Source organism: Schistocerca americana, chromosome 2, assembly GCF_021461395.2.
Source record: "Schistocerca americana isolate TAMUIC-IGC-003095 chromosome 2, iqSchAmer2.1, whole genome shotgun sequence".
In the NCBI taxonomy this organism is placed as follows: Eukaryota; Metazoa; Arthropoda; class Insecta; order Orthoptera; family Acrididae; genus Schistocerca; species Schistocerca americana.
Genome location: NC_060120.1, coordinates 815692590 through 815718843, shown reverse-complemented (window position 1 = coordinate 815718843; position 26254 = coordinate 815692590).

The window sequence follows — 26254 nt, the reverse complement described above, 5'->3', positions numbered from 1 at the left end:
GATCACAGAGCAGGTGACAGAGGTTGTGTGATGTATCACATGACTATTGCTGGAGAGTTGACTACCATGATGTTTTATTCTGTCAGAAACAAATTCTAGGCTGCATGGGCAGTTTCATAGGATAGAGCTATTCACATTACTTTCATCAGACTGACTTCTGATTTACGGGTAACACACTCCATGATGTCCCTGAATAGACAGTCTGTGTAGTCTGTGTAGTTTTCTTACTTAATCCCTATAGGTCGGTGGTTCAGTCTGCATGAGGTTGGTCATGCCCCTTTCCCCACTGCCAAAATTCTAGCCTGGCTGCAGTAATATGTTTCTTCATTGAAACATGTTCTTGCAAAAGAGAACATGTTTTAGGCAACTCAATTTCTTTTCTAGCTACTGATTAGATGATACAAAAAGAAGAACAGCTGACACCCACAAGACAATTGTTAGATGGTACAGTTTAAGTTTCAAGTCTTTCTGATTCCAACATTTGACAAACCAAAAAATATAGCTGCAACCATCAATAATAAGCATCTCACTCATTTTGTTTCTTAAATGATGTGGAGTTCATGAGAATGGGTGCCATGAGAGATATTCCTGCTACATTCACTGATTCTTGCACTGCCTGTAATACAGATGTCATTAACTCTTGATAACTTTGTGTGGCTTGTATTAGTAGTGTGGCTGGAAATCCTATACTCTCGCCTAATTACAAAAATGTCTGAAATCTGATTTCTATGTGCCATGGACCTGAGTCATTGCCAATTTTGTGAAGGTGAGTAGCGCATTAGCTACCAGGAATTTGTCCCAGTTTATTTATAACAAGAGATACATACAAGATGTTCCTCAGAAACTGTGCTTGCAAACTTAAGATGACATTGCAAAGTAATGTCCAGTCCACACCATTACACAGTTGTGCCTAAGACAAAAAAATCCAGTGACAGTAGCACCTAAGCCAGATTGGTAATACTCTTGGTGTGCACTCCATTAGTTACATTACAACAGACTCAGACACCAATAAGCACATTTCTCTTGGAAAGTAACATTTCCCATGTTCAGTAGCTGCTGAAGCATTGGATGCTACACCTGTAAAAGAACTACAACTTAAAGTACACATTAAATTAAAAACATTTTTATGTAAGTCCTCTCATTTTACTGAAGAATATTACATTAATACTGTGTTTTATTTTCTTACGTACATGCTGGATTATAATTTGGTCTGCCGAAAGGACACTCCTAGTGACAAGTGCAATCTGAGTGGTGGTGCCAAGATGGTCAATAGTAGTGTTACACCAGCAACTTGGTTTTCTTAGTAACACAGTCCACAAACTATATGCAGAACAGGAGATACAATATGTTATACAGTATGATAAAGCAAAAGTCGAATAGATAGTATGGTTTATGAAAGATGATTCAATGACAAAAGTTATGTGGGATAATGTAGTGATGTGGCATGTATATTGAGATGAAGACATAATTACACAAATGATAATAAATATTACAAAATGTTTATATATAAACACACTATTGTTGATAAACAAAGACTGCCAAAAACTCATACAGTTTAGAAATACAATTCATAAATTTTATGTGTTAGTACTGCTATTACTATGAGCACATAATTATAGAAAAATGGAACACACTATATTTGTTAAAAATATACACTTTGAGTTTGATTATTCTATTCTCAAATTTTATGTGTGTAACTCAGTCATTTCATTTTTACAATATGTTAACACACATTACAGGGTTCTGTTTTTACTTTGATAAACAGCTTTCTATTTTTGTTCAACTTTAAGTTATTTAATGTTTAAATTTTTATCTGTATGTTGCAAGGAATTCTTCTACACTATACAAGCATTTTTCTTAAAGACGATTTTGAAAAGCAACTTTAATTTCCTCTGTATTGTGGTAATTTATTATAAACCCTCTTCCCTTCACCTAAATGTAGACTTTGTCTCACTGTTTTGTGTGTGAGTACTTTGTAGACTTCTAGTTGCAATGTACATGAATTAATTAATGAAGATTTAATATTCTTCTTCTTTACCTCACATTCTGTTCAACTGTTGTCTTGAACATGGCAATGAAAGACTTAGCCTCCACCTTGCTTGTTTCTTGCTGTAAGGAAAAGTAATAGCGCAATTGCTACTTTTCTTGAATAATTATGTGGCCACTTTTCATTTACTGGGTTGGTGCATAAGTTCATAGCATTTTTCCATAAATTTAATAAACACAACAGATACACATAACAGAAACTTTAGTCATTGATAATATATTCTCCTTCACTATTTACAGCAGCCTTCCAATTCTGGGGTAACTTTTAGATTCTACAGCTATAGAAATCACATGGTTTTGAGCTGAAGAACTAGTTGAGTCATACTCAGAGCACATTTTCATCTAGAAAGGAAGTTCCTTGAAGGTTCTTTGATAGAGAGTGAGAGAGGTGAAAATTTGAGGGTGCAAGATCAGGTCAATGAGGTGGGTGCAGAATAACTTCCCAACCCTACTACTGTATAGTGTGTTTCGTCAGTCTAGCAGATGCGGGCAGGCATTATCATGGAGTAGCATCACACCACATTGTCTTCCTGGTCACTCTTCTCAGATTGTGTCTGCAAGATGTCTGAGCTGCTGGTAACAAATGTCAGCAGCGATAATTACACCTTGAGGGAGCAATTCATGGTACACCTCACAGTTGCTACTCCACGAGATGCATAACATTATCCTTTGCAGATGTGCACAGGTCTTTGTGCAAAGAGCTGCTGCTTTGTTTGGGCTCAACTATTCCTTTCCTTTCCTCATGTTATCATAAGATACCATTTATCATCACCAGTAATGATGCAGGATAGGAATGATTAGTGCTGTCCATGAGCCAATTGATGTTGAGCAGAGATACATGGTTAGCCACCCACTTATTTTTGTGATTTTTGCTTTGTGGTACACATGCACCTGATTTCTGAACCTTCCCCATTGGATGCAAATGTTGCACAATGGTGGAATAATCACAGTTCATCACATTTGCCAGTTCTCACATACACTGACATGGAACATGGTGGATGAATGTGTTTAAATGATCTTCATCAAACCCTGAAGGTCTTACTAAATATGGAGAGTCACTGACATTAAGACAATCCTCCTTAAAATGAGAAAACCACTTTCTTGTGTGCTCTGTCCAACGTATTATTCCCATAAATGGCACAAATGTTTCTGGCTGCCTCCACTGCTGTCACCCCTCTATTGAACTCTAACAGAAAAATATGTTAAAAGTGTTACAGCTTGTCCACTTGCACTCCATTTTCTAGCATCCAAAGCTCCACTCACTATCTTCAAATAACATAATGACAGTATGTAAAAGCAGACAGCAACAGTGAAGTAGAAATAAAAAATGACAAATGAACCCATAGGAGACAGAATAGCTGCATGTGAAATGAAAATGTTTCAGACCTATGCACGAAGTTAATAAATAAATCATACATTGTCCAAAATGGAAAATCCAAGAAAGAATAATGACAATATTAGACCTGTCCCATATATAGTCCCACCACCATCTACTATAGTCCAGTCACAAGCATCACCTATCCTACCAAAGGCAGGGCTACCCGTGAAACCAGTCATGTGATCTCACATACAAGCTAAGTTGTCACCACTGGGTTGCATTCTATTTGAACATGACAACCAACAAGCTGTACACCCACATGAATGGCCACTGGCGAAATGTGGAAAAGAAACAGCTGGACGACCCAGCTGCTGAGCACACTCCCAGAGTTTAATGACTGTTTCACAGCCTTTGTCACCTGGATCCTCCCTACCAACACCAGATTTTGTGAAATGCTTGGGTAGGAACTGTCTCTGCAATATAAACTGGCCTCAGCTTTTATTAGTCATTCTGCTTCAGACACCTATTCCGTCCTTGTTTCCACTCCAGCACTAGACAGCCCTCTATTCCACCAACGCACTCACCATCTTTTTATGTCTCTTGTCCTCTGCTCTGCCCCGCCCTCCCCCCCCCCCCCCACCCCCCACCCCTGCCCTCCATCTAACCTCCTGATTGCACCTAGCTGCCCTAATCTCTCTCCACCTCATCCCTGTGTGCTCCCAGAAGCAGCACGTTACCATCCCCCACCTCTACCCTGCTATCCCTCCCCCTCATCACCCCAGCCTCCTCCTTTGACCCCCTACCCAGATTGCTTCTCCCATCACGTGTAGCTGCTTGCAGTGTGGTCTTGGCAGCCAGAAACAGTGGTAACATGTGTGCGAGTTGTGTTTGTGTGAATGTTTGTTTATGTTGTCTAATTCAGAAGAAGGCTTTTTGGCTAAAAGCTGATTTATTTAACAGTCTTTTTGTTGTGCCTATCTGTGACTCGACTCATCACCTTCTCTATGTGGTGCGTAGCAATCTGTGCTTTTCATTATATTTTCGTACATTGTCCGCAAACAAATACCACATCCTTTGAATAATGTCAGATGTAAAATCAAAGTGTTCAACACGAGAGCTTCGCTTAGAAGTTTGTCCAATGAATGATGAAATCCAAATGACATTTCATTTATTTGAGTCAATTATGGCCAGTGCCATATTTATACACTCTGTGAGGGCTACAAGTTTACCCAAAGAAGGTCAGCTGTGTTAGGGGCTTACATACTTGGTTCAGCACAGGTACTACATCTTGTGAAATTTTACTTTAATCTCTGTTCCATCTTGAAGACACACACCATCCTATGCCATGGTTCTCTATACTGAAAAAAAAAGTAAGTTTCATTTATTGCTAAAGATACACAGAGGGACATGTCACTTCTCTGGAGTGCTGTGTAGTTCACTCATAGAAAGAGAGAGAGGCAGAGAGAGAGAGGGGGGCGGGGGGAGGGATACAGAGAGGGAGAGTGGCGGGAAGAATTTTGAAATTATAGGTTCCTCCTTTTCATTATATTATGAGAATCGACGCTTCCATTTTTAAATGCAAGTTAGCTATTTCCATCTAAGCTCTTTTCTGGTGAACATGTCTTCTAGAATAGTATACAAACAAGATAATGGAAGGATTTGAATTTTCCAAGTAAAGATTTGTCAGTACTAGAAAAATCTAGATCTACAGACTGCAACATATCTGATTCAGACATCCAAAAAGTAGTTGGTCTTTGTCACAGGCTCGAGTGGGACAGTCTTAGTCTAGATGCAGAGTTGTAAGTCAGTCATTGTGTTGTGGACAGAATGCATTGTCAAATACAGCTTACTTATGTTGGAAACTGGTACACTCTGCAAGACACCTAATGGTGTGTAGTAGAGACTGCTTCTGATTCCACTGACTGAGCCCTCCACCATGTTCCACTTGCAAATGGCACTTTGAAAGAATGATTGTTCATAAGCCTCTCCATTGCTCTAATTTTCTGAACAATTTGAAAAGCATTCACAGCGATTGATGAACTTGTTGACTGAGGACAGTAATCAGCATGAAAGCACTGAGAATGGTTTACAAACTTGTTGATTGAGGACAGTGATCACAATGAAATCTGCATATGCTCAAAACAAGCCTCTCTTTAGTAATGTGGAGAAAAGTGACACATAAATTTCATTGGTTTGTCCTGTCTGGATGGGAAATAAAAGAAAATGTGACAACAATGTGAATCAGTATCTTCACTAATGTTCAACAAACCTAGACCTTTACATAATCCCCAACACAAGAAGAAGTTTGGAGCCTCAGATGTATTCACAAAATCAGATGAGTATCAAAATTTTTGTTCATTCATCATTAAATATAGACCAGTTTTTTTAACATTGCTGTCTCTTGTACTATGTAACTGCATTTACATAGCCATATGATTAGCCAAAGAAGTGGAATGTATTATCATCAAGTTTCATAACAGTGACCTTTAAATTTACATTGGGAGCAGCAGTGTCAGACACTAATCACATTTTAAGTTTGACATAAGGGAAAAGAAAGAAATTTGTTTTGATATTGATTAAAAAAAAGAGATGAGCAGCAAGAGGATGCAAATAATTTAGAGGTAACCTGGAAGTGAACATTAGGGGCCAAGCTCATTACAAGAACAGTTCTGACCAATGAAATAATTTAGAGGTAACTTGGATGTGAACAGTAGGGCCAAGCTCATTACAAGAACAATGAATGAAAATCACAAGTCCAACAGAAGACTTTCAAATAACGTGATGGAACAAAAGAATATGTAAGTACAAAAACTAAAAAAAATCATTATTTTGGTTCAATTAATTTGTGAACATGATAAAATGATAAAAAAGATGACAGAAAATGAAGATATGGTTAATGGGTTAATGACGTCCCTGTAGGTCCCTGTAGGCCTTTGCCAGGTGACCAAGGCCAACAATGAAGGCAATAGGTCAATGAAACAAAAAATAAATGTGATACGGTATCAGGATGGCAACAGAATCGAAGATGAGCTATATCAGGAACCTGCTGTCTCTGATAAGCCACAAAGGGAAAATATTCAAGCAAGTGTCACCGGAGCTGTAAATGGTGTAACAACTACTATTCTGCTTGACACAGGTGCGAATGTATCAGTTATGAACATGCAGTTGTTCAAAAAGGTATCAGAGATAACAAGATTGCCGATTTTGCTGGTTGCAAATTGTGAGGTTATAGGGGCACTGGGAAAAAAGGCACAGAGTATAAAATACCAGACACAGGTGGAAGTTTCCTTGGGAAACGATTTCTTATTATGCATGTTCCTACTAATGGATAACTTGTCAGCACCGGTGCTTCTTGGTCTTGAGTTCCTTGGGGAAAGGGAAGCTGTAATTGATCTCACCCGTGGGACATGTGCACTTAAGTACCAACAGCAACCAATAACGTTAATGCTGAATTGGGAGTTTGGTGCAAACCTTCCGCTGATGAGGAAAATGAATCTTTCTGTCAGGAAACAGAAGTTGTTAGTGTTGGATCATAAGCACACACAGATGTGCCACAAAAATCAAAATAATGATGCACCCAGCAAAGTGAGCGACATCGTCACAACAATAGAAGAGAAAGTACAGGAGGCAACTTGCATTAATGCTTCAGAGACTAGACAATTAACAGAATTATTTTCTGGATACCTTGAACTATTAATTGAATGCCTTGGAATCATAAAAGATTACCAGTATAATATGAACGTGTATCTGTGCAAGGCCTATTGCAGAGCATCTTACTCGGTACCCTGGACTAAGAAAAACGAAGTGAATATACAATGGACCAATCAGAATTGCAAGTGCACTATCCCATAACTGTAAATATAATGTTTATGGTAAAATAATTAGCAGTAATAATGTGATAATATTATGTATGTATTAGTTTATAAGCTTTTATGTCAAGTATTACACTGTAATATTCTTGAATTATTTGAGCAAGGAGTAGAGAATCTCCATAATAAATGTATTTTTACTCTAAAAGGGATCAATAACTTGACAAACACATGAGTGTTATTGCATTAAATGTGAGGAATTTTACCTTTCTATACATAGCATAGAAATGATTAAAATGCTTAGATAATATATTTGTTCATGTGTAAGAATGGACATAACAAAAATATTTTCATACGATTGAGTCATGTAGTCCCACACACGTAGTGAGTGTTGGTGGTGTGGTAGCTGTGTGACTGTGCTTTCACCACTAGTTAAGCAAAATCTGAATGTGTACTGATTTATGTACACAGTTTCATTACGAAGTCATTTAAAATGCTCTTATGAGCAACATTCCAGTTAGATAAACTGAACACGGACATCTGTTCCAAAAACATAACAATCCCAATTAAAAAGAAATAGAAATATGTAAATATATGTATCTGTAATAAAAATGGAAATGTTCTGTTGTCTGGACAGTTCAGTAATGAGCTCATGGTCAAGATAATGTAACAGATTCAGAAAGTTTTATATTGTCTCATGTTTATGTGACAGTGTAAAATTTTAAATTGTGTATTCAGTCATGGTAATATGAACTTACATGCAAGTGTACCAGACCTCATTACTTGAAAAGTGTCATTTGCATATAGATTGTCTGTTAAGTACTGTGGAAAACTACTGACAGCAATCAGAACAGTGAAACGTGTTTCGCTGGAACTAGTGGAGACATGAAGGACTGTGATTTATACTGTGAATAATGATGAACAGTGATAAAAAGTGTGATCACGTAACCTTAAGAAAGCTCTTGGAGTGTCAAAGTTTTCAGCAACCCTATGAACGTTGAGTACTGTTGACTGTATTAATAATTAAATTGAACTGATAACCTTTAGTAGTTTGATACGAAGCGTCTTCACGTGTCAAATTTAAAGTGACAGACTGTACAGCCAGCCACACAGCAAAACAGTAATGCAACATTAGCTACGCAGCACGTCGCAAAAATATTTACATTCCGCTAAAGTAAATGAATTACACTATTGACACTTGTATGATTAACAGTGCAGTGTTCAAAATGTGCATATTGCGATAAACTTACATGTGAATCACTACATTGTGTTGAACAGTGTCAAAATACAGAACATACTCCAAAAACAGTCTAATTCCATCCATGTGAATGCGAGTGAAATGGACACTAATAAACTTTTCCACAGGATGAGAACAGTAATTATCTTGTCACTGATGCTTATATTTTGACATTTCATGTACCTGTTTTAAACTGAAGAATGTGGGAAAGGAGAAGCAAGACCTGTTGCAGCGCAACTTCTAGCCAGCAGCAGATCCAAACCACGATGCAGCTGACGCACTACCGACTCTGCCGGTACGGTCCAGCAGCAGCCACGACCTGTCTGCATTCCAACGGCTCGATATGGGGGCGGTTTTATGACGTCAGCAGCAAATTGTTATGATATACCACCATGAAAAACATTCATTATCTCAGATCCTTACAACAGAGCCATAAATTTGCATTTTCCAACACATTTTATTACATTCATGCCAAGCCTGACTGTTAAAAGTAGGTGGCTGTATTTTCTTGAAGCCCCTTGGACGGTTTTATTCCCAGTTTTCCAAGTCCAGTGAACCCAAATAGAGGGGGAGGGGGGGGGGGGGGGGAAATAATCCGGGAAGTATCCGCAGCAACTTCCGAGATAATACAGTCACTGAAGTCATTTAAAGTACTCGATTCAAAAAAAATTTTACAATGTCTAAAACAACATTGAAACTAAACATTTGCATCTTGAGAGTAGCAAATTTATGTGGATTACGTGGACTGATTTTTTTTTTAAAAAAAAAAAGTAGATAAATTACTTTTTTTTTCTCAGCCCAAGGGGCAATGTAACATCCACGAGATAAATTTTAGCTACAGTGCGATGAGAAGAAATTATGCCTCTAACAGTTATAAACATTATCTATCTGACATATGAAAAAACAGTGAAATCAATGTTAATTATTTATATAATATTTTATGATGTAAGTGGACATATCGATTTGTATCATAAAAAGACAATAATAATTGTAAATTGCTTTTATGATCTGTGTTTGTCTTCCTTTGTTTTTACCTTTCGTTGGTTGGCTTTTGTAGGTTGTGGACGCAAGACGCATATAAAACTGAGATCTGTTAAGAAACTGTAATTATTTGTCAATTATTACTTGAGAATGGAGTTCATTATTATTATTATAAATATGAGTGAATAATTATTTGTAACTTTAATTCCTCTCTCAATAAGCATTATCTGTGTTAATTATTTCTTTCCGCTGTTAAATTTGCTCTAACAATAGAAAGTCTCTATCAATTGTCTGCCACCTCTTAACAATTATCTCAGCGGCAAATTCAAATTATGCAACTCTGCAGACATGAATGCCGAAGGTAATAAAAATGTGTAAAAATAAGTGTGCACCGGTGGTCCTGAACTCATTTTAATGAAAATAATTCGAATCAGATTGGTTCATTAAAAACAGTGCTCATAGCATGATCCATATAGCAAACTTTTCTTGCTGATGTATGGAGCCGAAATTAATTATGCACAAGCTAGGAAGAATATTGTTTCAGGAACATACATCATTGTTGTGTGCTGCTGAAATTCAGTGGTTTTAATGATCATTTTTCTGAAGATAACTGTTTCCACCATAATCAATAGTTGTATAGAATCTGTTGTATGAACAACTTACAGAAAACACTTTAACACAATGTTAACTTGGAGTTCTTTAGCAACTTGACCAAGTCTTTAGCCGAGAGAAAAATTATTTAGTAATTACTCAATGTAATAAAATAAGATTATCATTTTCATTTACAAATTATTTAAATACCAAACCACTGAATAGCACAGCGAATACCACAGGGTGAAAATGAGATAATCATTACTGAAACCAAAAACATATCTGTTTACTTTGAACCGGGGCAGTAATTATCAGATTGAAGGAATAATAGGCTATGGTAATAATCAATAACTTCATGAGGGCATGTTTCTGGATTATTTAAATGAGCAAAATTTTGAAGAATTTGTAAACTGTGTAATAAATTAAGCTGTAAATTTAAATTCTAATCAGAAAAACCATCTAAGGTTAATGTTACAGGAATTGAAGAGGTATTTTATGAAAAACATGGCAAAGTTAAAAATTATAACCCATCAAACCACTTCAATCATTTTTTATGAAGCTCTATGGCCGTCCTTTCCTTTTCTTTTTTTTTCTAAATCCTGACTCTAAAGAATATACTACACTTTTATACTGGGGTAAATGTTACCAGTACTTTGTTGTTCCTTTTGGGCTAAATGTGTCAGTATGTACTTGAGCACTGGATTTTGTATTGAGTGACAAAATTTACTTCAAGTTTACTATAGATGTAGATGAGATTTTGATTACCGGTAAAATATGGGGAAAAAAATTATGACTTATTAACGTAAGTTTGTTTAAAGTTAAGGTATGAAGGGGGGGTGAGTATTACTTTGAAACTGGAAAACTGTTAAGTTTGGATAAATGAATTAAAATTTCTAAGAAATATTATTTCTGAAAAGAGGACCCTTTTGATGCCATCAAAAAATTTCCTCCTCCTAAAACAAACAAACAAAAACAACAGTTAAAATCATTTTTTGGGTCCAACAGGATAATTAAGCTTTAAATGTCATTTGTTTGTGTAACTTGTTATAGAAAAATACAGTTTGGGATTGGACTAAAGAGTTTTAGGATGTATTTAGTGAAATAAAAAAAAAAAAAAACAGATTTGTCAGAGACAGTTTTTGTATTGACTAGATGTATCTGTATCATTTTCTGCAAAGACAGATAGGAGCAATATAGGATTAGGAGCACATTTATTTTAGAAAAAGGAAATAGGGGAAAAATCAAACACAGTTCAATCATATTTGCAAGATGGGTGTTACAGAAATATGAAAAATCTTAAGCCGTGACTGGAAAGGAACCCCTTGCATGCATTAGGAATTCAATAATCTTAAAAAGTATCTTCTAGGACACAAAATAATTGTTTTTCTTGCCACATAGCGTTATGTTAAATACGAGAATGTAGGCTATGTCATAACCGAATAACCAAATGAGTTTTATCCCTACAGCAATTTGATTGTGAAATTGAATAGAATCAAGGAAAACACAATTTCATTGCTGATGCAACCACTAGATTACCTTTTGGGACTCATCCTGGGAACACTGATGGGGAAGGAGAAAGAGAAATCAAAATTATGTATTTAAAGAGAGGAAAAGTTGAGGGAGAATTTTTGAAAATGTGTAACAATATTATTAGAAAACACCAAAATCATACTAAAAATTGGAAATCAGTTAGAATTTATCTACATAAAAATGGGAATGAAAAAGTATTGTAAAGCACATAAGGTGATTTTGTTCAGAAGATGAAGACTAAATTTTGATGACTAGAAATTATGCTGGCTCCAGTAACACAAAGACACCTTCATAGAGAGCACAGTGGATCTACAAAATGTGTACAAAAAATATAGGGAAGATATACTTTTGTAATATTGACAAGTTACAAAAGAAGCTTACTACTTGTGATCATTGACAAATAGTAAAGTTAGCAACCACATTTGTGGGTGACTAATGGAGAACATTTTGCCTAACAAGAATCTAGATCTACCAGCAGTAGACAGCTACTCACCATTTTCAGTGACAAAAAGATTTTGTTATATATTCATAGTTGTTGACATGTTATCCAAATTTACAAAATCATATCCACCAAAAAAGGAAGCAAACACATTATTATCAAAATAACAGGTAAACATTTTCAAGTATTGGTATACTACAAGCTATTCTTTCTGACAATGGGACTCAGTTCACATCTCCGTTATGAAAACCTTTATTGATGGAGTCAAAATAAAGAACATTTTTGTTTTACCATATCACCTTTTGAATAACCCTACCGAGAGATACTCAAGGGAAACCCATGTTAACTGGACTGAATACGTCAGTGACTTCAGGGATGTAGTAAATAGTTCTGAGCATTCTTCCACTGTATTCTCATCTTTTAAAATCATCTATAACAAAAAATCTGCAAATTTGATTTCTGAAAATACTGAATACGCAGCTTGACAAATCGCAACACCACAGGAAAGAGAAGAAACTGTTAGAGAGGCTAAAAGATTTATGATGCAAAAGGTAGACTGGTTTAAAATAGGAGATTCAGTTTTAATGAAAACATTAGAAAAATCTAAGTTAATGACTTCTGAGTTACAGAAATTTTTTGACAAACATATAGGGCCATTTGCAATAAAAGAAAACATGTACCAATGCTAAAATAAATATATAGGTTAATTTATCCTAAGTATAGAAAATTATTTGGTGTGCATAATATTACTGAATTAAAACTTTATATACATTAACTCTTAATCAAAGATATGAATCATCTGAAAATGTTTTTTCAGAATTATGATTATGGAGAGAATGAGAAAAACTTTTCACAATATTTAAAAAACAAGCAGCTTTTAGTTTTTATATATATATATATATATATATATATATATAATAGAAGGAAACATTCCACATGGGAAAAATTATTGACATCTCTGCCCAAACTCTTTGTTTTTAAATATGTCTGCTTGTGTCTGTATGTGTGGATGGATATGTGCGTGTGTGCGAGTGTATACCTGTCCTTTTTTCCCCCTAAGGTAAGTCTTTCCACTCCCGGGATTGGAATGACTCCTTACCCTCTCCCTTAAAACCCACTTCCTTTCGTCTTCCCCTCTCCTTCCCTCTTTCCTGATGAGGCAACAGTTTGTTGCGAAAGCTTGAATTTTGTGTGTATGTTTGTGTTTGTTTGTGTGTCTATCGACCTGCCAGCGCTTTCGTTCGGTAAGTCACCATCTTTTATATATATATATATATATATATATATATATATATATATATATATATATATATATACAGGGTGAGTCACCTAACGTTACCGCTGGATATATTTCCTAAACCACATCAAATACTGACTAACCGATTCCACAGACCGAACGTGAGGAGAGGGGCTAGTGTAATTGTTTAATACAAATCATATAAAAATGCACAGAAGTATGTTTTTTAACCCAAACCTATGTTTTTTTTAAATGTAACCACATTAGTTTTGTTAGCACATCTGAACATATAAACAAATACGTAATCAGTGCCGTTTGTTGCATTGTAAAATGTTAATTACATCCGGAGATATTGTAACCTAAAGTTGACGCCTGAAACCTCCAACGTTCAGTTGCATGTTGTAACAAACACGGGCCACGGTCGGCGAGTAGCATCTGCAGGGACATGTTTACGATGATGGCCGTGTTTACGAGTGTGGCTGTAGTGCACTGTTGTGGTTTGGTCTAGCTGTTGCAGTGTCCGCATGTAGCGCTTGCTGCTATTGTTATTCTGCATTCATCTCCGCACGCAGACCAACTGTAGTACACCGTGTTACCAGATATCTGTGATAGTGCAGTGTTGTAGGAACTGTGACCATAGTGTATTCGAACTCTGAAAAAGCGGAGATGATACTCATCTATGGCGAGTGTCGAGGAAATGCAGCTGAAACCTGCAGGGTGTATGCAGAACGGTACCCGGACAGAGAGCATCCAACGTGCCGCACATTGCAAAACATCTACCGCCAATGGTATGCAACAGGTATGGTAGTAGCACGCAAACGGGTCCGTAACAGGCCCGTCACAGGAGAAGCAGATGCAGTTGGTGTGTTAGCTGCTGTTGCCATGAACCCACACATGAGTACAGGGGACATTGCGAAAGCTGGTGCACTGAGTCAAAGTAGTGTCATGCACATACTGCATCGCTTTCACCCATTTCATGTGTCGCTACATCAGCAATTACATGGTGATGACTTTAATCATCAAGTGCAATTCTGTCAATGGGCATTAACAGAGAATGCGTTGCAGTTCTACCTGTTTACCGATGAAACGGGTTTCACAAAGCACGGGGCAGTGAATCTACGGAACATGCATTACTGGTCCGTGGACAATCCTCGCTGGCTCAGACAGGTAGAGCGACAGCGACCGTGAACTGCAAATGTATGGTGCAGAATCATTGGTGACCACCTCATTGGTCCTCACTTCATTGCAGGGGCCCAAACAGCTGCAACATACATCGCGTTTCTACAGAATGATCTGACAACGTTGCTCAAAATGTCCCACTGGAAATGCGTCGACGTATGTGGTATCAGCATGATGGTGCACCTGCACATTCCGCTATTAACACTAGGTTGACCCGTGACAGGATGTTCGACGGGCGTTTCATAGGACGTGGAGGATGCATAAATTGGCCAGCCCGTTCTCCTGATCTTACACCTCTGGACTTCTTTCTGTGGGGTATGTTAAAGGAGAATGTATACCGTGACGTGCCTACAACCCCAGAGGATATGAAACAACGTATTGTGGCAGCCTGCGGCGACATTACACCAGATGTACTGCGGCATGTACGACATTCATTACGCCAGAGATTGCAATTGTGTGCAGCAAATGATGGCCACCACATTGAACATCTATTGGCCTGACATGTCGGGACACACTCTATTCCACTCCGCAATTGAAAACGGAAACCACGTGTGTATGTGTACCTCACCCCTCATGGTAAAGTACATGTGCGTCAGTGAAAAAGACCAATAAAAAGGTGTTAGCATGTGGATGTAATGTGCTGTTCCAGTCTCTCCTGTACCTAAGGTCCATCACCGTTCCCTTTGGATCCCTACATAATTCGGTGCTCTCCGATACACACGATCGAACAGCGGAGGAGTGGTACTCAAGCATCAACTTTAGGTTACAATATCTCTGGATGTAATTAACATTTTACAATTCAACTAACGGCACTGATTACGTATTTGTTTATATGTTCAGGTGTGCTAGCAAAACTAACGGGGCTCCATTTAAAAAAACGTAGGTTTGTGTTAAAAAACCTACTTCTGTGCATTTCTTTATGGTTTGTATTAACCAATTACACTAGCCCCTCTCCTCACGTTCGGTCTGTGGAATCGATTCGTCAGTATATGATGTGGTTTACGAAATATATCCAGCAGTAATGTTAGGTGACTCACCCTGTATATATATAAATATGCTTAAATTACTAAATGTCTTGACTAAATGGATCTGTCTCTACAGAACTGTGGTATTCCAAAAGTTTCAGTAGAACATAATGTATTATCATCACTGAACTAAATTTTTGATATGAAAACTATCTATTCACAATGTTATCAAAAACCATAATATTTCTACAGTACCCCAAAGGAGCTGTGTTTGAAAACAATTTTGCTTAAAGGATTGAAAAATCAGGTACTTATCATAATTCTCAAATATTTTTCATATTGTGTTACAAAAACATTAAACCTTATTTCTCTGTATTCTCAAGGTCAACGTTGTGAATGTTAAAGTACAAATAGAGTTACCACCAGGTTATATTTTTTACTGTTTTTGTAAGATCTTGCTGAGTCATTTCTCAGGAATCAGGAAGTTAGAAAATGGTGGAGGTGTTCATACGAATCTTGGTGAGGAATGAAAAGGAAAGAATGTGTTCATGCTATTATGTTTCTTACATTTTTTTAGAAACAGCGTTGAGGCATTTGCCATTTTTCAAGAAGTTAAGGAAACAACTTTTAAGTAACCCAAATAGGATTGATACAGGTAGTGGGTTCTCTATTCTATGGTCAATACACTATCTGGTAAACAGTGCCTTCCACAGCTTTATTATTCCTATTTTTCTTTTCTTGGATCACTCAAATTTCTAATTTTTCTGTCTATGGTTTATAAGAGAAGAATTTTTTTTTTTAACTGACTTTTCAGATCAGGATTTAATATTGAATGAAAACGCTTTAAATTTTAAATTATTTGAAAATCTAAGTGTCATAAATCTTTTATTAAAATGAATTAAGTAAATGTGATTCTTGAGGAATGAAATTATGGATTGCATTGGTCTTGGGGGTAAGATAAGTTGAATTTGTAGTTTGTTTAAATCATATTTTGATATGAATGTAAAATACTGGCAACAATCATTTTCCTATGAGATGTGTATGCTGATTTGACAACTTTGTTTTGAAGAGACAAATAACTATAATAATTAATCCATATCTCATAATGAGTGAAAAATTATTGTTCACAAATAATTATGTTTATATCATGATGATGATGAAGTCCCATGCTCCTTGGCCGAGCACAGGGGAATGACGCGGGAGACCCACACCGCCATACCAGTCAAGGCCCGAGTGGAGGTGGCTTTCCCTTGCCTTCCTCCAACCCTAATGGGGATGAATGATGATGATGAAGATGACACAACAACACCCAGTCATCTCGAGGCAGGTGAAAACCCCTGACCCCGCCGGGAATTGAACCCAGGACCCCGTGCTCGGGAACGCTACCACGAGACCATGGGCTGGGTATGTATAAGAATTATGTTAGTAGTATGGAAAATAATTTATATTTTTGTATTAGCAATATTATGTTTAAACTTAATCATTTTTATAATTATTTGCCAATTTCTCAAGGAAGGAACTATTGTTTGAATATATATGGGCAGTGAATGAAAAAATAGGAAAGAAAAAGTTTATTTCTAATTTCGCAATTACAAATTATTTTGATATATTCATACATAAAGGTAAGTGTGTATAAATCAAATAGACATTGATACAAAAATGAAACATAATAATTCAAAAATAATTGCAAATATTTTTCTAAAAAGTTGTTATCTTTCATTCAAGATAAGAGAGCCTTAATTAGGTTTCATAAAATATTTCTTTTCTATCATGTAATGCATTTCGAAATGTACCAAAGTTTTTACATACTTCATAAATAGTTCAGATATGTTACATCTCTTTATGCCAAAATTTTACTATGATACTGTATCCACTTTTTTATGGTACCTTCAGACTTATGTACAACTACGCAGAATATTTTAATTTTGAACATAACAGTCTGTGCTATTCCACATTAAAGCACTGTTTCACTATACTCACAATTTTTACAAGGATTTTCCACTGTAAGTAATGGATCTAAAATTCAGAAAATTTGCAGTAGGAAAATATTTTAAATATATGTGACAGTTAATTTTTATATAAAGGCCCCATGTTCCATAAGTATAAACAATCCTACCTATTCATATTAAATGGTTGATATTGTGTATAAGGAGAGGGGAGAGGGATATTGTAACAAACCACAATTATAAACGGCTTTGACCAATAATAGCAACAGCAGATTACAATACTAAGTCTGTATGATGAAATTTGTGATCCTATTCTTTTCTCAGCTATGTTTTACCTAAAACTGCAAGTGAAGTACAAGAGGTAAACCCATGGGATTGCTATATTGTGGGGAAATATTGATTTCAATTGTACACTTTTCCAAATTTTTCTGAAATACTGTACTGTGGAATATTATTTTCATTTTTGGTATGTAGAGAAGCTAATCATGCTATAAATTCCATTTGTATTATTTGACCATCAATGGCATATATTTTGCTCTTTACTATATTTTGGTTATGAAATTTCTCATGATATTTTACTATCTATTGAATCAAGAAATGCTATTAATTTTTCGAAAGTAAATATAATTTTTCTTAAAAAAGAGTCATATGAAAGAAAATATAAAATGTTTATTATTTTGGTAATGTCATATACACCATAATTTTTACAAAACTGTATTTCAGAATTATGTATAGTAATGTATGTATATTTTTATAAATTCTACTAACCTCAAGAGGAGTGTTAGCTGCATAATTTTTCACCTAAGTATGTAGAAAACCATTTACAGAAGTTGATTTGACCAAGTGCTGGTTATAGAACAATCTAGAGCTTCATGCAGTAATATATCATTTATTAAACAAATGAAAAGTGGTCAGATTATACCAGATATGACTTAATTGTTATAACTATTTGTTTCTTCAAAACAAAGTCACAGGTCCGATTGGGGCAGCTTTTGTCTGGATGCAGAATCGTAACTTAGTCTTTGTGCTGTGGACAAAATGTTCACCAAGTACAACTTATTAATGTATGCTGAAAATGCATTCAGAATGGTTTATGACTTGTTGATTGATTACAGTGATCGCTATGAAGCACGTGTATGCTCAAAAGAAGACTCTCTTTAGCGATTTGCAGAAAACTGCATAAATTTTATTGTTTTGCCATGTCTGGATGAGAAATACAAGAAAATGTGATGAAAATGTGAATCAGTATCTTCACTAACGTGTGACAACTTGGATGCTTACATCATGCCCTAAAGAAGTTTGGAGCCAGAAATACACTTACGAAGTAAGATGGGTATTAAATTTTATGTTCATTACATCATCCAAGTTAGAACTGTGTTTTTACATTGCTGTTTCTCATGCTATATAACTATTATGTAATTTACGCAGTGACATGACGAGCGGAAGAAATAGAACTAATTAACATTGCATTTTAAATTGCCATTGGGAGCAGCAGTGTTAGAATCTTCCCAGATGAACTCAGCATATTACAGCAATGACTCTGCTTGGACAAAGTAGACGTTTTTAGGTATCTGTCTTGACAAACACCTGAAAATAATTTTTACTCAGTAGTAGATGAGATTTTTGTTTGTAACTTATATGACGTGTGTGTTTGTTTAGGATCACCAAACTCTAAGCACATTTTTACAAGTTTTGCTGAATAGCTCTCCAGTTGGTAGAATATGATTATTATTCTCAATTGTGTGGAAGATCATTACGCCATTTTTGTGTACCGGTATTTATTAAAAGGTTATTTGTAGAAAACCACTTTTCAATGTGTGAAGTGCACTTCTCAGTTTCATTCTGGAAATGTTCAATAGACCTTTGTTTGCTCAGTACATTGTATTGGCTGTAAATGTAATGTAATTATGGTAGGAGCTGGCTGGGTCTAAATCATTTATAATATGCATAAAGAGTACAAGAACTAAAGTGGACCCTTATAGGACACCATATATCAGGTTTTTGTTCGTCATAACAGTATGGAGTTACACTAGCCCACTCTTGATACGTAAGTTCAAATATCTGAATTCTGTTGAGCAGATGGGTGGATGTTTATCCCCTGATATGTTAGCTCCTGAATTCTAAACTTCCAATTTTCTCAAGAGTATGTTGTGATCTTTAACGCTGAAAACTTCTGAAGGGTCAAGGAATATTTCCACTATATGCTCTTGTTGGTCGTTAGCTGTTTGGCCTACATTTGAAAAGAAGTTGTTTCTGTGAAAGCTGCAAGTTTTCTATGAAAAATTTTTTCAAGTTCTTTGGAAAAACCAAACCTGGAGCTTTAACTTGTTTTTAACTTTTCTGGAAAGATGCATTCTGTTATGATGACTACATGGCGTTCACCCTTAAGTAAACAAATCTTTAGAGAGAAAATCCAGTATATTTTGAAGAGTGTATGAGGCCTTTGCTTTAAGTTCTTTAACTGTGTACTGTCTGAGACTTTCCTGGTGTAATATCTGCTTCAATGATTCACAAGCATCCGATAATGTTGTGAAAGTTGCACAATATTTCAACGAGACAGCTACTGCAAATTTCTGTGGGGACCTTCCCAGGAAGCTGGATATTTGGCCTTGAAAAGAGCATTAAGGTCTGCCTGGTATTGGCTGTAACAGATTTCAATGCTGATTTATTTTGCAAACTGAAGCATTGGCTCTGAGGGCCAGAGCACTTTTGTTGCAAGAATAGGAAAGGAACAGGAAGGTAACCACATATCCCTCAAGAGGATTAAATTAATTGAAGAAAAGATATTGTGTCTATGAACTGGAGCCCTTGGCAGGTTTGTTTGGTACAGAGACCTTTCAGTGTTATCTTGAACACTGTACGTTCATCTTGGAAACCAACTACCAAGATCTCATCTGGGTGTTGGCCAGAACAAGAAAGACCTGTTGCTTTTGCAGGCTATGAGCATCTTAACCTCAAAGTTTGAAGTCCGTAATTTTGGAGGCTCAGAAAATGTTGTGGCTGACGGACTGAGTCGGATGTTTGGGGAGAGTGTGAACAATCAAGGAGGTAAGCAGCAGCAGGAAGATGGTAGATCGAGGACCCTGATGAATTTCATCCTTACGCAAATTCGTGAACTATTTCGTGGCATTAGGGAGTTCCCGGATCAGAATGAACGCTTTCGTGAAGTTAAGGAGAGGCTACAGAAAGGAAAAATCTTAAAAACCGTATGTTTAGAGAGACAAAGTGGTACGCTGTAAGGCATGCGGCAGTAATGAGTTCAAGATAGTTGCACCTAAGGAATTGGTTCCTTTGCCATTCTGGTACCTACCAGAATCTCCTGAGGACATTCAGGAGCGTGGAAGATGTAAGGGAAAAATCAGACAACTGATCTGGCCTGAAATGGATAACTAGATTGGCAAGTGGATAGCGAGTTGTGGAATGTGTGCTCTTACTAAGTAACAAAAAAACAGCAAGAGAGGATATTTGGCGTTCAAGTTCATACAAAGACTTTCCACGATTGTGTATTGAATTTGTAGGCTTGTTGCCGGGATGGAAGGCAGGAAACATACACTCCTGGAAATGGAAAAAAGAACACATTGACACCGGTGTGTCAGACCCATCATACTTGCTCCGGACACTGCGAGAGGGCTGTACAAGCAATGATCACACGCACGGCACAGCGGACACACCAGGAACCGCGGTGTTGGCCGTCGAATGGCGCTAGCTGCGCAGCATTTGTGCACCGCCGCCGTCAGTGTCAGCCAGTTTGCCGTGGCATACGGAGCTCCATCGCAGTCTTTAACACTGGTAGCATGCCGCGACAGCGTGGACGTGAACCGTATGTGCAGTTGACGGACTTTGAGCGAGGGCGTATAGTGGGCATGCGGGAGGCCGGGTGGACGTACCGCCGAATTGCTCAACACGTGGGGCGTGAGGTCTCCACAGTACATCGATGTTGTCGCCAGTGGTCGGCGGAAGGTGCACGTGCCCGTCGACCTGGGACCGGACCGCAGCGACGCATGGATGCACGCCAAGACCGTAGGATCCTACGCAGTGCCGTAGGGGACCGCACCGCCACTTCCCAGCAAATTAGGGACACTGTTGCTCCTGGGGTATAGGCGAGGACCATTCGCAACCGTCTCCATGAAGCTGGGCTACGGTCCCGCACACCGTTAGGCCGTCTTCCGCTCACGCCCCATCATCGTGCAGCCCGCTTCCAGTGGTGTCGCGACAGGCGTGAATGGAGGGACGAATGGAGACGTGTCGTCTTCAGCGATGAGAGTCGCTTCTGCCTTGGTGCCAATGATGGTCGTATGCGTGTTTGGCGCCGTGCTGGTGAGCGCCACAATCAGGACTGCATACGACCGAGGCACACAGGGCCAACACCCGGCATCATGGTGTGGGGAGCGATCTCCTACACTGGCCGTACACCACTGGTGATCGTCGAGGGGACACTGAATAGTGCACGGTACATCCAAACCGTCATCGAACCCATCGTTCTACCATTCCTAGACCGGCAAGGGAACTTGCTGTTCCAACAGGACAATGCACGTTCGCATGTATCCCGTGCCACCCAACGTGCTCTAGAAGGTGTAAGTCAACTACCCTGGCCAGCAAGATCTCCGGATCTGTCCCCCATTGAGCATGTTTGGGACTGGATGAAGCGTCGTCTCACGCGGTCTGCATGTCCAGCACGAACGCTAGTCCAACTGAGGCGCCAGGTGGAAATGGCATGGCAAGCCGTTCCACAGGACTACATCCAGCATCTCTACGATCGTCTCCATGGGAGAATAGCAGCCTGCATTGCTGCGAAAGGTGGATATACACTGTACTAGTGCCGACATTGTGCATGCTCTGTTGCCTGTGTCTATGTGCCTGTGGTTCTGTCAGTGTGATCGTGTGATGTATCTGACCACAGGAATGTGTCAATAAAGTTTCCCCTTCCTGGGACAATGAATTCACGGTGTTCTTATTTCAATTTCCAGGAGTGTATTTATTTTGCACTGTGTTCTTGCCTTTATTCGGTTTGTCTGCCTGTTACTGACCAAAGTGGTCAAGACTCAAGCAGTAATTCCAAATATGAGGTCTGTTCAAAAAAATTCTGGAACATTGTTCACAAAATTTTATTGCGCTTACATTTTACTTATTGTGCATGGTATGCTTCGAAATACTCTCCTCCAGAACTGATACACTGGTCCAAACCCTGTTTCCGCTTCTTGAAGTAGTCCTGGTAAGCCTCTTGCTGGATCGCGAGAAGCGCCGTCTGCGAATTTTCTTTTATATCGGCTGTCGTTGTAAATCTTCTTCCTTCCAATGGGGTTTTCAACTTTGGAAATGAGTACGGAGGATGAGGGAACACAGTGATTTCGTTTTTTTGTGCAGTAGTCACAAACCCACAGTGATGAATGTCCGGGTACGTTTTCGTGATGCAAGCGCCATGAACTGTCTCGCAACATTTCAGGTCGTTTCCTTCTCACATTTTTTTTGCAGGCGTCGCAACACGTCCCGATAGCACCAACGATTAACAGTTTGTCCCTGTGGCACGAATTCATGGTGAACTAAACCTTTAAAGTTGAAGAACATCAACATGGCTTTGACATTTGACCTGACCTGATAAACTTTTGTTGGCCTTGGACAAACTTCCCGACCCATTGTGAATACTGAACCTTCGTCTCATCATCATAACCATAGATGCACGTCTCGTCACCTGTTACGATTCTCTTAAGGAACCGTCTCGTTCTCATTTTCGCGATCCAAAAGTTCTTCAATGATTGCGAGGCAGTCTCTGGTCTCGACTCATGAGCTATGGGCCGATCTTGGCGGCAACACGATGCATTCCAAGATGGTGTGTCAGAATTTCATGACATGATCCACCTGATATGTTACATCCTTCTGCAACCTCTCGTCAGTCAGTCTCTGACTGGCATGCACAGTTTCATTGACGTTCTTGGCATGAGCGTCGTCGTTAGACGTCGAAGGGCTTTCTGAACGACGATCATCTTTAACTTCCGTCCGGCCATTTTTGAACTGCGTGAACCATTCTTAGCACAGAGTACGGCTTAAGCACGCATCACCGTAGACTCCCTGCATCATTTAGTTTGTCTCTGTAAATATTTTCTTGAGTTTCACGCAAAATGTAATGCAGACGTGTTGCTCCTCCATTTCTGCCACCTCGAAATTCGCAAAATGTGCGACACGGCGTTCTACGCAATACGGCATTGAACAATAATTAACAGACGTACAGCGATGAAACTTCCGGCAGTTACACATTAAACACAGACGTGTTCAGAGATACCAACTGCATTTCTGTCCAACACTACATGGCGTGAAATTACAGACGTTCCGGAAATTTTTGAACGGATCTCGTATAGAGGGAATTTTTGGCACCTCTGGTCCTCCACAGTCTATAGTGACTAACAACATGACTTCATTTACAGAACATAAACTTAAGCACTTTTGCCTTGGTATAGGAGAACGGCATTATCCGAACCAATCATACGCGCTTTGCATTAATAGAAACCTTACGTCGGCTCTGATAGCCCAACACAGCGATAATCAGAATGGATGAGGTCGTTAATTAATCAGTTAACAATGGCGTTTAACACTGCACGCTATGAAAGCGATCAATCCACACCTGCGAGTTTTCTACTGGGATGTCGAACGTCTTCCCGCTGTGCAATACACAGGCTGTTCGGTAATTCCCGTAACGGACTTCTAGCACTTGCAGAGAGCAGTAAGTAGAAAACATTTTGAACTGTAATCTACGTGCGGAAATATACCGTTCGTGCCACAACCAGTTGAAACTATATTAGTAACGCCCTACCACTTTTTCAAGTACGTGATTAGGCGTGACACAGTACATTACTTGTTTTACGATTCCACTCTTTACTAAGCAAAGAAATTGCTCGCGTACTTGACGGATTCTGTTCAACGTGATGCAGTACGGCCTCTTCCAAATCGGGTGTTTGGCGTCTCATTGGAGCACCACAGTCACGCCTGTTGACGGTGAAGGTACCCTTTTCGTAGCCGTTGCTTAAACGTGGCGAAGAGAGTATGCGATGAAGACGGACATCGTAGAGAATGATCTTGATAAGGGCGACGAGCAGCTCTTTCATTATTGTGCGCTTCGCCACTCAGAAAGATCATCTTGGCATATTCTGCAAATTTGTACTCAATCATGTTGATTTAACACTCAGTCACAGGGATGAGGCTCGAAACGGATCAGAGAAGTAGGATGGACGTCAGATGACACCAGTCCACTTGACGCAATCACACCTCCCCCCCCCCCCCCCCCCACCACCCCCTCTACGACTAGTCTGTTGCATACCTACCTAGCAAACATTGACAACTTCACGCCTCAGAAGAATAATGCTCCACAGGTGGGTTTCACGGTGGAGGTTACCGCAAAGGAATACCAGACAGGCAAACAAAAGGGAAACCAATCTCTTTAAAGCTACATACGATTTATTAGTTTCTAAATGCCTTCTGTTTATTCGAAACCATTTATGGTTAAAACAGCTCCACTTTTAACACTAAACTTCCTCTATGATAGTTACAATGCAGCCATTATGCTGCGCACGGGTTTCGATTTCGTATTTCACCCGCGAGTGGTCGTCCTTGCATCCAGTTTGTCTTATTCAATATTGAAAAATTCATAAATAAAACAAGAGGAAATGTGGAAGTGAACAGAAGGCAGAATGTGATGTCGCCTCGGTGAACCGTACAACTCAAAACGGAGAAAGCAGTACCTTAAAGACGGAGAAAACGCATACAAAATTTGAAGCAAAGGCCCGTGTCACTGCGAATCTGTGTGATTCTGGTATCGCTCGTGGATGGACTAACTGATACAGCAGAGTGCTTGCGAAAATCTGGAGATCTGGTTACGAAACTGGTAACTGTAAAAAATTTCAATGGTCACATTGTAACCATACTGCCAATGTTCAGAACTACATTACCACTAGTACTAGCTGGCCTGGCACAGTCCCAAAAAGTGAAGAAAGGTTATTCACCTTGCCTTTTACCGATAACAAGTCTCTCCATCATAAAATTGAAATAAATTGTTTAGGACTTATCAATACTTAGAATGTATGTACACTGAAGCTGAACGGGATGTTCATACTAAAGTTTTCATAAAGTTGTAAGAGAAAGATAGCCACTGTTCAACGTTTTTACAGTAGTTCCAGTTACGCGTGAGCAGAACTGACAGTTACCTACCCTTGTAATAATTGTTAATTACTACAGCTACATTTAAATATAAAAATATGTCTTTGACGTACGAAAGCCCATGGCCGAAACCATGTCCCATCGTTTTATGGGCAAAACCGTACGAGATCGATAGACAGATGATGCTGAACCCGACTAGGTGGGCAATAACGCTCAAAAACTTCACAGCTCTATAGGGGTCCATTTCTGCTGTGTCAAAAAAACAGGCAGATGGCAGTAGCGAATTCAGGGGGGGGGGGGAAAGGGAGAGCTCAGGTCCGCCCCCCCCCCCCTCCCCAAAGTAAAAACCATATGGGTGCACCCGTGACAAATCTCAAATTAAACTTAATGTTATCCTCTGCCTTAGTACAATTTTTTTTTTGGGTCATCAGTCTACTGACTGGTTTGATGCGGCCCGCCACGAATTCCTTTCCTGTGCTAACCTCTTCATCTCAGAGTAGCACTTGTAACCTACGACCTCAATTATTTGCTTGACGTATTCCAATCTCTGTCTTCCTCTACAGTTTTTGCCCTTTACAGCTCCCTCTAGCACCATGGAAGTCATTCCCTCATGTCTTAGCAGATGTCCTATCATCCTGTCCCTTCTCCTTATCAGTGTTTTCCACATATTCCTTTCCTCTCCGATTCTGCGTAGGACCTCCTCATTCCTTACCTTATCAGTCCACCTAATTTTCAACATTCGTCTATAGCACCACATCTCAAATGCTTCGTGTTGTGCACTGGCAAGAAAGCCAATCCACAATGACGGGTAGCCGAAAGGCACGCGTTTAA